The sequence below is a fragment of the Magallana gigas genome, chromosome 3, assembly GCF_963853765.1.
Source record: "Magallana gigas chromosome 3, xbMagGiga1.1, whole genome shotgun sequence".
NCBI lineage: Eukaryota > Metazoa > Mollusca > Bivalvia > Ostreida > Ostreidae > Magallana > Magallana gigas.
This window is the reverse complement of record NC_088855.1, coordinates 16,213,926-16,230,470: the sequence shown is the minus strand read 5'-3', so window position 1 is coordinate 16,230,470 and position 16,545 is coordinate 16,213,926. Positions and strand designations below refer to the sequence as shown.

Below are 16,545 nucleotides of genomic sequence, written 5' to 3'. Positions count from 1 at the left end.
ACAAGAAACTGAAAATGAACTACACTTTGTGTTAGACTGCCCGTTTTATAACCAATATCGAACTGAGATCCTTGGCGAACAGCTACTATCACCAGCACTATTAAATCGTGATAGACAATACGTGTTTACCTATTTAATGAGCGATAAATTTAGACAATTATCAAAATTCGTTGTGAAAGCATTCCGAATTCGGAGACAATCTCTTTATAGATAATATATTCATTCCATGATATAAACTTTGATGTAACATTGTGATTTAATATGTACCATAACCCAAATATAAGTTAATAATTGATACACCTTGTATAAAGCGTGATGAACTATAACTGTTAATATTACAAAGGTGACTTATAGGCCCAATGGGCCGGGTGCCCAAATTTCATGTACAAGTAGTTGTTATAAAATTTGTATCATACGGCACAATTGTACATAATATGCACATGTCACTATAATAAATAATTTACTTACTTACTTACTTACTAAAGGCGCTGATAAAACACAGGTAAAAATCCAGGTAAAATCTTTGACCGAAAGCAGACTATAATTGCACAGGCTGGAAAAATGAAAATAAATTCAGGTAAAACTATTATATATGCAGGCCATGAAGAAGAAAATGCACCGCATACCGAAGGGGTTGCAATCATGCTATCTAAACAAGCAGAGAAGGCATTGATTGGATGGGAGTCAATAAATTCCAGAATCATATGGGCTAAGTTTAGAACCTCAAACAAAAGAATAAACTTAAACGTGATCATGTGCTATGCCCCAACTAACGATGCAGATGAGGAAAAGAAAGAAGAGTTTTATACCATACTACAAACAACTATGAGAAATAGAAAGGAAAGGGAAATGACACTCTTGATGGGAGATTTAAATGCCAAAGTGGGTGCTGACAACCTAGGATACGAAAGAATCATGGGACTACATGGAAAAGGAGTGATAAATGAGAATGGTCAACTTTTTGTGGATTTTTGTGCAGAAAACAACCTAGTCATCGGAGGTACAATCTTCCCACATAAGAATATCCATAAAACCACATGGGTTTCTCCCGATCATCGTACAGAGAACCAAATAGATCACATTTGTATCAGTGCCAAGTTTAGAAGATCACTACTGGATGTAAGAGCAATGAGGGGAGCAGACGCTGCATCTGATCATTTCCTGGTGGTTGGAAAACTCAAACTTAGACTCAAAAAATGTATGCAAAATAATAGCAGAATGAAATATGATGTAGAGAGGTTAAAAGATGGCAACACCATAGAGAGCTTCAAGCTTTTATTGCAAAACAGATATCAAATTCTGCAGGACCATCATACAGAAGATTATACAGTTGAAAGTAGCTGGATAGATATTAAAGAACTGATTAATACAGTGTGTGAAGAGGGAATCGGCAGAAAAAAGAAAAAGAACAAACCATGGATTTCTCAGAAAACACTAGAGAAAATGGAGAAAAGGCGGAAAATCCATGAGCAGTGTTTAAATGCAAAGACAAGATCAAGAAAAGCAAAGTACGAGACCGACTATAAAACAAAACATCGAGAGGTGAAAAGAAGTGTAAAAGATGATAAAAGACGCTATTATGAAGACTTGGCAATCAGAGCAGAAGCAGCATCAGAACAAAGAAACATAAAGGAAGTTTATGATATTACAAGACAACTATCAGGAAAATCATCAAAATCGGAAAAACCTGTAAAAGATAAAAATGGGAACACCCTAAGTACAATGGAAGAACAAAGACAGAGATGGGCAGAACATTTTAGGGAACTACTTAACAGTCCAGCACCAGACACAATGTCAGAAATTCAACCTGCAGCACACCACCTTGCTATAAACTGTTCTATTCCATCAATAAATGAAATTATTAAGGCCATTAAGATGTTGAAAAACGGAAAATCTCCAGGTCCAGACTTGATACCAGCGGAGGCATTAAAAGCAGACCCACAAATAACAGCTAGAATTCTGCTACCCCTCCTTACTAAAATATGGGAGACAGACGAACTGCCACAAGACTGGAAAAAAGGATATATTATTAAACTTCCAAAAAAAGGGGATTTGAGCCAGTGCAAAAACTACCGGGGCATTATGTTACTCTCTGTACCAGGAAAGATCTTAAACAGAATAATCCTAGATCGAATTAAAACAACAGTGGACAAGAACCTACGAGACCAACAAGCAGGGTTCAGAAGAGAAAGGTCATGCATTGACCAAATAGCCACATTGCGCATGATAATAGAACAGTCAATTGAATGGAACAGCTCCCTCTATGTCAACTTTATCGACTTTGAAAAAGCATTTGACAGTCTAGATAGAGAAATTTTATGGAAACTACTTGACCACTATGGCATACCAACCAAACTTATAACTTTAATAAAAAATATGTATAGTGGCATGAAATGCCAGGTCATACATGGAGGAGATACAAGTGCAGAATTTGAAATCAAAACAGGTGTACGACAAGGTTGCTTGCTCTCCCCCTTTTTGTTCATTTTAGCCATTGACTGGATTATGAGAGAAACAACAGCAGGGAAAAGAAATGGAATCCAGTGGAACCTTATGAACCAACTTGAAGACCTAGATTTTGCCGATGACTTGGCTCTTTTATCCCATACGTACGACCGAATGCAAGAGAAAACATCAATCTTAGTCAATAATGCATCAAAGACTGGGCTTCGAATCAACAAGGAAAAAACAAAGCTAATGAGAATAAACACAAACAACATCAACAGCATAGAAATTGATAACACTCAATTGGAAAATGTTACATCATTCACATATCTAGGAAGTGTTGTTAACCATAGTGGAGGAACAGAGGAAGATGTAAAATCACGCCTAGCAAAGGCATATACTGCATTTGGTATGCTAAGAAAAGTATGGAAGTCCAAGTACATAACAATCAAGACCAAACTCAGGATATTAAATAGCAACGTAAAATCGGTGCTACTTTACGGGTCGGAAACATGGAGCCTCACAATGGCGAACAGGAAAAAACTCCAATCCTTTGTAAACAGATGTCTGAGAAACATCCTTCAGATATGGTGGCCGAACAAAATAACTAATGAAGACCTTTGGAGAAGAACTAACCAAATCCCTATTCCACAAGAAATCAAAAAGAGAAAATGGAAATGGATTGGTCATACACTAAGGAAAGGCAGATCTAACATCACCTGTCAAGCCCTCCAATGGACACCACAAGGGAAGAGGAAAAGGGGAAGGCCAAGACTAACGTGGAGAAGAGTCCTTGAAAAAGAAATGGCCGAAAAAGGACACAACTGGAACACCATCCACCAACTAGCAAAGGACAGAGAGAAGTGGAGAAGAATTGTCTGTGGCCTATGCTCCACAAGGGAGTGAGAAAGGCTTAATTCAAGTAAGTAAGACTATAATTGCTATCACAACACAATTCACACCTATTGTTCTATACCCAATTATCAAATGTGTGCAAAACGGGAACACACCTTTGGTATGGTATGGTATGAGTTAAAGAAAAACAACCTTAAACATATTTTTAACAATTTAGCAAACGAATGCTCAAGGAGATTTTCAAATATATATATAAAACTTGCTTAAATCTCCATCTTCGTTTATCTTCATTGTTAATAAATAAATAAATATTGAAAGTGTCGTTTATGAACACATGGATGCCGAAATAACAGCAAAACAAAAATTAGCTTGGACACAATAAAAGTGCAGATGTTTTACCGAGCTCATGATCAGCGACATAATTCTTCCTATCTTAGAGCCATACTCAATTAAATATTCTATTCTGAAATTTAATCATTCTCATGGTAGAAAGCAAACAGTATTCTTATTATTCTTACCCCAACCCCCATCCCCCAACCCCCCAACCCCCCAAAAATAGATTAATGGGAAAAAGAAAAGACAAAATACCGAAGACTTTGAAAACTGCAGGGTTATTAGCATCAGAAGCAACTTGATTAAGGAAACTTTTAATATCCGTTCCAATTAGGCCTAATGGATTTGCAATTAAGAAATCAATTTCAATTACTTAATTGCAGAAGATATACGTCTTATAACACTCAATATAATGGTGAACAATACAAAAATATCGGCAAAAATGGACGGTCAGTCCTTACAAATCTTGTCTCTTGCGTACAAACTCATATGTTTACAGAATAATTTGTATTTGGAGAATGACATACAGGTTACTGAAAAATACACACAAAAATAACACATATATACCCGGTATTATATATTTATATTGATGGTAATAACAATTTAAATCAGCAAATGTAGTTCAAGCCATTCTGAATGTGAGGGCTTTGTAAATGAATTATCCTAAATTACACAATTCTTTGATATTGTTAACACTTAGTAACTGTATTAATCTGTACATGGATGGTTTACACCAGTTTTACTTTTTTACAATATGTGATCGTAATGCTAAATATATTGGACATACAAGTATAAAATGATATTCGTTTTCAATGTCTGTAATACAAGTTTTACAAAATCTTTTGTCTCTTGGTATATTTTTATGTCGTCCTGTTTCAATAAGCAAGTTATGTGTGGACAACTTCCATTTTAGAGATACATTTTTTGTACAACTTGGGAATTGATTCTTCTAAATAATATTGTAAGCAAGAATATATAATTATCAACTAAGTGCTTGTAAATAAAATATTTTTGTTTCTATTTGCATCTTGCCATGCAACGTTTGAATAAAATTGTCTTTAAGTCTTTTCTGAAAGATTGGTAGACAAATACGACTGTTTAAATTACTTTGACCATTCCACATGTGGCCAAGTCCCAAATAATATACTTGGTCCTTAATAAATTTTGTTCAGCTTTGATAATTTTGCTTTTTGTTTTCACAAATACAATATGACCAGTCATAAGCAGCTCTTGATATAAAATTTTCTGTCTGCAATAATTTAAACCAGAACTTGAACATTCGATATATACGAATGAGATATTAGGGTAGACGCCCAGTCTCGAAATACGTACACCAAGCACAAAGCGTAAAAACTCAAGGTGGACCTTTTCAATATCTTGTCCCTTGTGGGAACCCCAAACTTCACATCCATAATTTAAAATGCTACACACATAAGTATGCTCCAACAAAGGCTTGAATTACCTACTGTCGAGTTGAACATGTTAAGTAACTACATGATTGGCTGGAAATGCTACATATTAGGAATCTACGGTAGTGATTAAATTTATCAGATCCCCTTTTTTACCGGTAAAAGAACGAAAAGAAACCCAATATGTATGAATTGCTATTGCTGTTTCAGTTGTTAAACAATTGAAAAGGGTGTTACTTACAAAAACAATTTTGATGTTAAGGAATTACAATAGAAATATGAAACACGGTTTGCGTTGGCGTTAATAACTACACTGTATAATGGCCATATGCAAGTTTCATGGTACGCATGTTTAACTATAACCCAAATGATATTTACTTCAATGTTTTTGTACTTTTTGAAATAGTTCATCATGCATTTGTTAGTACATTTATTATTCCCTTTGAAGTTCGTTTAGTTTTGGGTCACAGTTTTCTCCCAAAAAATTATCATTTAGTCGCAAATTACATGCAAGTATAAAAAATACTCTTTTGTGTTGCTAGCAGTGGGTTGTCTTGATAGAATTATAAAGCATACATGCATTTATACCACTGAACACGACTGTAGAAAGTCTGTGGTTGAAAGTTTTAATCGATCAGTTATAGATGCAAAACACGAACATGTAAATGGATGTTGAACATATGAGCATGGCCTGGGAACGTCGACATGCACTTGATATTTCTGGGAGGTTCGATCTAGATCCAATCTACAGATAATCAGTTACATTTCTCGTATTTTTGTTTCTCTTTGATGTTTAAAAAATCGTTAGAAATATGTTTTTGTTATTTTTTTGTAGAATTCTTCGCTCTCTGGGGTCCATGATATTCCGAGATTATACTTCGAACATTTACCTTGCCGGGCCGGGGGAGTTTGGTGGGATAATGTAACGCTATCACAAACCTCTACTTTATTTTAATATGTCCCATATACGAAGGCTATCGCAAAAAATACATTAAGCCTTATTACTGGAAAAAACCTTCAATGTGTAAACTTCTGCAACTTTTTAATGTTGAAAATGTAAAGGAACTATGTAATCTGGGTAAATTTATTCACTTTGGTTTGAAATTAAGAAAAGATTTACTTAATGCAAATTAGATGTTGATATCATAGTATGTACACTTCTGCCACATTCTCCTGTTAACCTACCTGTACGTGTATATTGTTTATATTTATTGTACTGATGAGCTGTATAGCTTAAAGTTAATAAAGAACTGAACTGAAAGTATCAAAAAGAGAAAACAATAGTTTAAATAAAGCTGATTAATTGCTGATTTGAGAGCAAACATGGCTTTGCGACCTTGTGCCGCTAATTGCTTTGAGTGGTAAAAAAAAATACCATTATGATTGAACACAACGCCTAGATAAACAAATTGGTCCACTATTTCTAAATTTACACCGTTATAAAGCCATTTCTCGTTGGTGCGGTAATTCCCACCATTTCTAAAAATAACAACTTTAGTTTTAGATACATTTACATCAAGGTTCCATTTATTTGTATAGAACTATGAAATATTCAACATGCTCTGTAGCTCATCAATTGATTCAGAAAACAATACCATGTCATCAGCATACATAAGAAGATAAAGACTTAATAATTGCAGGTCAGTAGGGGCAGTACCTTTTTTTTTTATAAATTCATTTCAAGAATTTTCTGTACAATTTTTTCCTAATGATAGAGTCAAAGGCCTTCTTTTAATCAACAAAACAACAATAAAACCGTTTTTTAGCTTGAAGCACTTGTAAAACCAGACAATGAAGTGCAAAAATTGCCTCTGTAGTACCTAACATAGGTTGAAAACCGAACTGTGCATCTGTGACAATACTATTACAAGATGCCCATAATATAAGTCTACGATTCAATATTGAGGTAAACAATTTACAAAAACAACTGATAAGACTTATACCTAGATAATTGTTGGGGTCAACTGGGTCACCCTTTTTAAAAACAGGAATAATAACCGCATTTGTCCATGGCGTAGGAAAATATTCAGATAATAATATACGATTAAAAATACTATGTAAATTTGGCATAAGTATATACCCTTGAATTCTATAAAATATTCATTCAAAATATAATCAAGACCATGCGAGTTGTCTCTTTAAAGATTGTCTATAGCATCTGATATTTTCTTTTCAGAAATTTTATCGTCTAATTCTTCAAACACGGTAGTTCCGATGTCATGACGGATGCAAAGGATTCCAAGTTATACGATCAATTGCAATGTAAAGCAGTAACGCCGTCTTCATTGTTGTTTTATTGATTAGAAGCGATTGAAACGATTATCAAAGAAGAGAAGCTTATTAACATGATAAAAACTATATACAGGTGACACTCGATGGCTCGAACTTCGATATCTCGAAGTTCTTGATCTCTCGAAGTGAACTCACGGTCCCAATTTTTTTCTCTATATAACTAAGCAAATTTACTCTTGATCTCTCGAACTCTGATCTCTCGAAGTTCTTGATCTCTCGAAGTAAAACCTGGGTCCTGTTATGCATATTTCATTGTTTTTCACTATTGATAACTCGAAGTGATTGCTGTGTACACACGCGGCCGATCAAGCGTATAAATATAGCTCCGCGTGGACCTTACCTGGACGGTTGAGTGAAATCCTGGGGGCTAGCGTGGTAGTTTTAATTGGTTGATTACGTAAGTGACACTACCCCTTGCTTCCTTCAAAGGGTAGATAGGTAATTTGTAAGTGATCTATTAATTTCAAAAACTTGTGAATGAGAGATCAAGAGTTCTAGAGAACGAAAGTTTAAAAATATCCGGAAATTTTTCTTCCGGTCATTTTGGTTCCAAAATTATAGTAGCCGGAAAATATATTTATAACATGGAAGGATAGTCTGACATGATTTCAATCGTATTTTCTGCTACATTACTTCAATTTAAACAATACAGAACTTACTTGTGTGGTTATTAAGTGCATTTTTTTTCACGTTAAAAACTTTTAAGCATATTATGTTTTCTTAATCATTACGTTAGAATATTTCAAATAAAGAGCATTTATCGTAACATTCACAAGTTTTTGAAATTAATAGATCACTTACAAACTACCTATCTACCCTTTGAAGGAAGCAAGGGGTAGTGTCACTTACGTAATCAACCAATTAAAACTACCACGCTAGCCCCCAGGAGTTCACTCAACCGTCCAGGTAAGGTCCACGCGGAGCTATATTTATACGCTTGATCGGCCGCGTGTGTACACAGCAATCACTTCGAGTTATCAATAGTGAAAAACAATGAAATATGTATAACGGGACCCAGGTTTTACTTCGAGAGATCAAGAACTTCGAGAGATCAGAGTTCGAGAGATCAAGAGTAAATTTGCTTAGTTATATAGAGAAAAAAATTGGGACTGTGAGTTCACTTCGAGAGATCAAGAACTTCGAGAGATCGAAGTTCGAGCCATCGAGTGTCACCTGTATGTAAAATTAAAATTCAGAATGGTTCCAATGAAGCCTCGACGGAAAAAGTATGATTGCAAAGAACGAATCAAATATGGATATCATACAATCGATATTGAAAATCACACCTTCAGATAGCTGATGTATAGAGATATTTGCAATCATGCCATCAGATGCTAAAGCTGTTATGCATTGGATATTTTCATACATCTCTGGTAAGATTATTGTAATTGGTTCATGACCTTTTTTCTGGGGATGGCCAGCGTTTATTATATGGTATATTCAATTTTTTAATGGATTAATAATATTTGTAATTACAACCAAAACAGCTTTTTCAAAGCAACGCACTTTTAATTAAAATGCTTAAAATCATAGAAATAATTAAGGGAAAGTATAAATCCGCTCTTTTATATTATAAGGATCATTAAAATTAAAAATCTTAGTGTAGCATTCCGCCTTAAGATTAATTGAGTAGGGAAGCAAAGGACAGAGAATTTATGCAATGTAGTGCATCAGATTTTTATATCAAAAAGTATGTGAGAGCTTTTTGACAAAATATACTTGCTTTTAGTTTAAAATATCATAGTATTGATCCGAAGAACAATGTAAGATAATATCATTACAAAGTAAAAAGAAATCCCTGGTATCTAAACCGAAAAATTATTCTCAGAGACATTTTCTGGTTATCTTGGCAGTTTGTCTTTCCGTATGCCTTTCAACGAAAGTCCCTGTGTTAACAGTAGTGACAGGTGCCCCGTTTGGATTATATGACTTCTTTATCAGCAACGAATTCGGATTCCACACATCATCTTCACAACAATTTAAGTCTGAAATCGTGAACGACTGGGAACAAACGAACATTCAGGAGGTAAATAATTTAGCAATGTAATTTGTTTTGTCAACAAAAAGTACATTAGCAAGATTACTATGCGTTTGGGCTTAAGTAAATAAAAAGGAAAGATGGTTTTCAATTCCAAGAGAGTGTCAATTTTATCTTGAATTTCATGTTGCTTTGAACCTCAAATAGAGGGAAACGTATCAATAAATAAAGCATGTGATGAAGTCGATCCATGTCAGATAAGTCGATTTTGTTTCAGGCAATCAAATTACATATAAGCAACATAGAAGATTTATCGACAACACATTTTGATCACTAAATCGCGTCGAATTAGATTTTAGACAAAAGTTTTAAAAAAACTTAACTTTTTTTATTTTACAGCGATTGAAAAAAAAACATCTCTCTTTGGCAAGCTAGTAAGCGCGAAGGGGGAGGGGGGGGGGGGGGGAGTCATTGATGTGGAGTACCCGAAAATAACTCATGTGTCTATGCAAGCGACCAACATATCTTTTCATGATCACATACAACTACTCTTGTCGCAGCGGCAAGAGGCGATTGCATTGTCCACTGCGCTACTTGGACACCAAAAATAAACTTTGGTTTTATTGATTGGAAAGATATAAGGTTTCTGTTTGATCAAATCATTTATTTGATAACCACTACAGACTTGTGTTTTTCGATTGTTTTCACTCAGCAACCGGAACTGTTATTCATTGGAGTTCTTGGCACCTTCATAGAATGGAAATTTTGACAAAAAGCAAATCTCTTGATGATTGTTTAGACATCTGATTTGAATTTACGCCCAGAGAACGAAACTATGATTAAATTGACCGATGATTTTAAAAAAGATCAGATGCTTGTTATAATATATCAGTTATTTATTTGTTAGTTTTGACATTTTAGGGGCTTTGGAAAGTCGAACAAGAGGCAATCCAAAACCCAATATATTAAATGGGGCGGAGTGAGATTATTGCAGGATATATATACATGTGATCTATAAATCAAAAATAAAAAGTATGAAAACAAAGTTTGAAGTTTAAGTGTTTTTAATTCTTTAATCCACCAATTACCCATAAGTTCAACCTAAAATAAAATACGAATAAAAAAGGAATATCAGTTGCAACAATGAACACCACAACAAAACGAATGTATTAGATCCGCAATCAGTCGCCATCTTTAAATCATAGCCAGAAGGGACACCGAAAAAACTAAATTTTCAAACAAGCAAGCGGGGCCCCCCCAGAAAAAAAAAATTCAACAGAAAATAACCCCAAGACTGTATACGTAGAGTCCAATAAAGCAACAAGCAAGGGTATCATTAGATGCTTTTCCGTAGAATTTCACATCGTGTCCTGTCATTTTACGATATCATATTTTGTGTCATCAGTCTCCGCATTTCCTCTATATGGGATTAGAACACACCAGCAGAAAACTCTAAAATCCCTTTTCTTCCTTCAAGATGTCGATTAAGCCAAATTTCCAATAACTGCATGAAAGAAGTAACAACTGCATAAACCGGTCACTTCAACCTGGCACATGGCAAAACCCTGTCAATCTATAATCTATAATTCTGTAATTTTCTGCTACATTATGGGTATATGGGAGGCATTCTAGCTGTGGTGAAGGCCTTTCCCAAGACACAGATTATTTTAACAAAACCAACACTGCAGCACAGCCATTTAAATGCAGCGTTCAAGATATAAATGATGCTTACTAAGATACATGTATTTATTTTTGAATTGATATTTACAGGTAACCATCAAAATCTACAAAGAGAAAAACGTTACTGCGTTTTTTGTGTTTGACGGCAGAAATACCAGCAAAACCAACTGGATGTCAAAAGAGCGATTCAAGGGTTCTTCATACACCGATCTCACAACAAGTACAGTCGGTTCTCTGGGATATTTACAAATAAGGTACAGTGAATATTAATTGTCGATTAAAAAAAATTGATGTTTTATATACAAGTTAGTTTAAAATTCAAATACTTTACTCATTTTAACACATTAGTGACACAATTTCAAATATATGTGATCCGCGGCCCGTTTGATGATACAAATCGTAAAGATGAACATGTATATCGCAAATATTCCATGAACTTTGGCAGATAGGAAATGAATTAAGTTTAGTATCTCTAACAGAATCAACAAGCTTCGACACGAATTATAGCCTTTATGAAAAGCTCTAAATGAAGGGGACTGGTCATGACCATTTTTAGGCTATATTTACTTCTTTTAGACGAAGGGCTCTTGTATAAAGATTATAAAACATTTGGAGTTTTTCTTTACTAAATGATAGCATATGGTCGAAAATATAATGTTTCGATATTTAAGAGAGACCTGAAGGTTAGTTTTGACCACACAGCCTCTTTAGAATTCATTAAAAATGCATCTGGTGAAAAAGTAATCAAGCATTAAAAGAAACATGTCATACATTTTGATAGACCGACCTGGAAAGAGGAATTTATTAAAGACTGATATAATACAACACACATGGATGGTACAGTCTGTGTGGTATTAACTGTAACGTTCACACTGTCACTATGTTGTCCAGATGTTGAATGAATTGTATCTGTGACACCTAATTATATTATCTTTAATGAATTTAGATTTCAATCCAACACTGCAAAAAGAGCATTTTATTTGTCTAACTCTCACAAGCGCTGTGACGGGGACACTGGCTGGCTTGTTGTCAAGGAGGACGTGATAACTAAACCATGCAAAGTGGATCAAGTGTCCGAAACAACTATCTGGTACAGTGGTTTAACCACAAATGATTTTTTCAATGGTAAATCGTTCATATCTACTAGTATTTGGGGTTGTTTTATTGAAAGAAAGGCATTTTTGCATATCCTCAACATGCATCAATTTTCCCAATAGTGTGTCAGTAAGTAGAGAAGATAATTTGAAAACAATTCAGTCAATTGCACTACATGGTCAATTTTTATGAAAGCCCTCCTCTTACAACAAAATTATGGTTTTTACAAATTATATATTATTAATTTTTTTCATACTCATTCTTACCTTGTAGTATTTTTCTTGCTAAATATTCAAGAGCAGAGGAAATATTTTTAAAGATTTCGTTTTAACATTTTGAGCATTTCAGCCACATCGTTACTAAATGATGATCCTGCATGGGCTACTGCTTTCACAAAATTCAATAGATTGATCATCCAAACCATGTACTTGGTGTTTCTACTAGAATATCGAGGAATAAAGAATATTTTAAGATAGGAATTCTACTATATGATCAATTTGAAGCACCCTTATCACCAGAACCCCTGACCTAGGGGTCATTTATTTCCAAATTTTGGTAAAGGTATCCCTGTTAGGGGCTGTTTATTATTACCATGTTTTGAGTCATCACTGACCTTATACTTAATAAGGTCAGCCATATGGAGCTGAAAATGTGAAAAAGTCTACAAAACGAAATAAACACGACAATGTTCAAATAGAGATAAGGTAAACTGAGTAATCCAGATGACATTTTCTGTAGCAATAAAGCAAAAATGATAATTTTCTTTTCAACTTAAAAACGTCCAACGTGAAAAGCTTTCTGATTTACCAGTAAACTGAAAGTTAAATAAATAAGCAAAGTATTATGGACATGTACAATGCATATAAACCAAATTCATACAGTCACACATTCTCTCGTTCAAAATTACAATATACGCTGACAAAGACAGTAGATCAGGATGAAGAAATTAAAAAGTAAAACATAGATCATCTTACACGTGTACATTTATGTAAATGAGTACAATCTATCAGGTTCGCACCTAGTTTACATTTGTATACACATAACTTTATTGGGATGTAATAATCACAGAGTAAATTAGTGCAGAGGAACGCATTTTAATTGAAAGACTTCACAATTTTAAGTGATACGAGTTTGAAGAGGAGAATGAATTTTAGCAGTTGCAGGTTTCTACCGAAAATTGTTTTATGGAAAACTTATTTTACCAATATAAATTGTATCATTATTACCAACATGTCAAAAAGTATTTTGCAATTCTGGAATGATGTTACATATTTCTTAATTTAAAAAAACCAGGAACACAACACTAACCATAATTATCGATCATATTTTGTTTTAGATTACTTCATAGCAGACTTAATGACTGTTGAAGTCAATATAGGTGAGTTACGGATGCTTTTAAGTTTATATATCCTTTAGCTGCTATTAAATAAGTACCGATATTGATTGAATGGTGACTTAATTAAATTGTTATAGATTTGTTGTTACTGTTTTTTTAAGTCACCGTCTTAAGTATATGGTGTCTTTTGATTTGATTTTCATAGATTTTCATCCAACAATTACAATGCATTTTGTGGCTAAAATTCCGGAATATATCAGTTTATGATATCATACTGCATTAAGTTGGATTTTAGTTTATAAAGTTTTAGGGCATGTTATCTAAAACACATTTATCAATAAAGCATGCAGATCTATGATTAAATGGGCAGTAGACAAACTAAACTAATTACTTGAGCAAATAAAAAAGGGATTTGTTGAAAAAAATGTATAAAATTAATAATAGTCTGTTATGCACACGGTTATATGTATGTCATTGACTTTTACTTTATTATTGTTTTAAATCCAGTTTTCCAATTCAATAGCGGTAGTATTTTATTTTGGCAATTTCAAATTAAACATACAATTGAAGAAAAAATAAAACAAAGATATATTACTCTAAACTCCTATTTTGTTTTTGTTGCTGTTTTTTTCTTTCTTTTTCTTCTTTAAGTTAATTTTTTTGGTTTTGTTTGTTTGTTTTTTTTTTTTTACATACGTGTCATTTAAAAAAAATTATTAATCAGTCCACGTCAAATAATATCTTCGAGAAAATTGTAACATTTTTTTTTTTTCAGGTGAGCGTTTTTTTTTGTCCGCGGGCGAAAAATATTTGCAAACTTATATTAACCTCTCAAACTTGCAGATGTTTTTCCACACACGTACACACTTGCAATTGCTATGTACACAGTAAGGGTTACTTTAAAACTTAAAAGTTGAAACTTCAGATGTAACGTGCGACAACAGCCGTTTGCAAATCGACAACGCCGTTTTCAATGTGACAGGAAATCAATTCAACGACACTGTGACGTATAAATGTCTGGGTGGTTTCAATCATACATACGGGGACCTGTACAGACGATGCAATCACCTTGGATACTGGACAGGAACAAGTCCTACTTGTAGTAGGTTTAGTAGAATGAAAAAAAAATTACATCTAAGAATTCGATTAACTTATCAAGATATGTAAATGAGTTAGTTTTTCGAATCGTTAATATCACTTTTCTTCTAAATTTACATAACATTTGAACTTTTCGACTTTTGATGGAAAGGCCGATATTTTTCTTCTTGTCGATTGGTTTGTGAGCGATTTAACGAAAACGAAAGGGGTTTTTAAAATGGTAATGCTCTTGCTTATACAAATTCTAAATGACAAACAAATGTAAGGTTTTGGACTTCCGGTACCTTTACTTTAGGTTTTCGCCAAAAAATACCCGATGATTAAAATTATGTAATAATATACTCTTCTTTATTATTCATAAATTCATATTGTCAATTCTACAAAATGCTTAGCAAGGACGTTTTCCCCATTCTTTACCGTCTTAGAGAATTTAGACCACAAACACAAAAAAAGGCGGTGGGGGGGGGGGGGGGGTTCAGAATTTAGGAGAGCATACAAGACATTGTTACAATAAGCCTAATAAACATACATTTTAAGTTGTATTAAAAAATATTGAGTGTTTCTGGTTTTAAAAGCCTTTTAAAGTTAAAAAGTTCCCATGTTATCTTGAATTCACGCGGGTATCATTTTTTTAATACACTCTACTGTTATAATAAGATTCATGTAATACACAGACGCCAGAAAAGTTCTCATCGTTACCAAAAGATATTTTATAACTCTCAACATAGCATAGCTTCCCCTTACTATATATTCTTCCTTTTATTTTTTGGCTTGGTCGATATAATTATAAGCATTTTCTCTTTATTGAAATAAACTACCTTCGAGAATAGGTCCATAATGAAAATAATTATATAATTAAAAAATTCCAATCTTCAATTAACAATTTTTTTTCTATTATAACACAAGAAGTAAATATTGATTTAGAATGAAACCAGTAGAAATGTACATAAACATTCGTTTAAATAATATGTTGTGAATATAAGAAATGATCCTGAATCTATCATATTATCATATTTTACATTTTTTACAGCAATCACGTGCAATTGTTCATGTGGATCCAATAAATACATTAACATAAATGATACAGAGGCATTACAAGCCAGACTGGAGGAAATAAAATCCAAGCTCTCTATCAGGGCAAACGAAACTTCTAAAGCTCGGCGTTTAAAAGTATGTGCAAAGGATGAGCGAACCTCAGCGAAAGCAGTCGGGAGTATCCTAGGTGGACTAATTATCGGAAGTTTTGTATTAACGATTGTTTTAAGTGATTTACCATTGCTATTACGTGAAATCAAGAAAGCATATAGAAACATTAGGTCTTAGCTAGAATCAAATAAAAGGCTCTGTCTTGCTTGTTACTTAAATGTCATTATAAAACATAATCATTTTGAATGGATCATGAGTAGTTTATATTGACAATACGCAAGAAATAATCGGAATTTATTGCTAGACAAAATCTACATTACTAGTATTCACCGTGTGATCAAGGAGACGAATAGCAGTTAATTTGATTCAAATTTAAATATCCATATATTTTCAAAGGGACATAACAACGTTTTTAGATACTAGTAGATATTTTTAAATTTGAATATTTCGTGCTTTTATGTTTAAATGGATTTTTTGCATGATTTCTGATGGAAACAAACGCATGAATGTCAAGTGTCGAGTTACATGAAGGACACATTGTTTACAATTCTTTGTTATGTAAATAAGGTTCGTGCCATGTATTTGCTTACCTTCGTTAAATACTCGTCAAAGTTCTATTTTAGCATGTTTGTTTTCCTTGCTTACTACATGTAATTAGAAACACTAATAAACAGTTTTTTGTGTTTGCCATATTCAAATTTGTTTGAAACTTTTTTTTTCTACTTTAATTATTTTTAAGTATCAATGTTTACTTTTACTCTGAAGACATCCGTTATATGATCATGGTATGTAAATAAAAGCTCTTAGATATAATGCCCAATATGATGTTTGTAGGTAAACATTGATACTTGATTTTACAAACAAAATACTTCAACAAA

General features: G+C 33.4%; 2 long non-coding RNA genes across 2 annotated transcripts; both read left to right on the top strand.

The window, feature by feature from the left end:
• Positions 1-9,192: 9,192 nt before the first annotated feature.
• Positions 9,193-12,111, top strand: LOC136273339 (uncharacterized). The gene is made up of 3 exons (XR_010711521.1): positions 9,193-9,360; positions 11,083-11,246; positions 11,939-12,111. It is a non-coding gene; the product is annotated as an uncharacterized lncRNA (long non-coding RNA).
• Positions 12,112-13,419: 1,308 nt separating this feature from the next.
• LOC136273338 (uncharacterized) lies at positions 13,420-16,298 on the top strand. Its single transcript, XR_010711520.1, has 3 exons — positions 13,420-13,465; positions 14,349-14,525; positions 15,552-16,298. It is a non-coding gene; the product is annotated as an uncharacterized lncRNA (long non-coding RNA).
• The last annotated feature ends 247 nt before the right edge of the window (positions 16,299-16,545 follow it).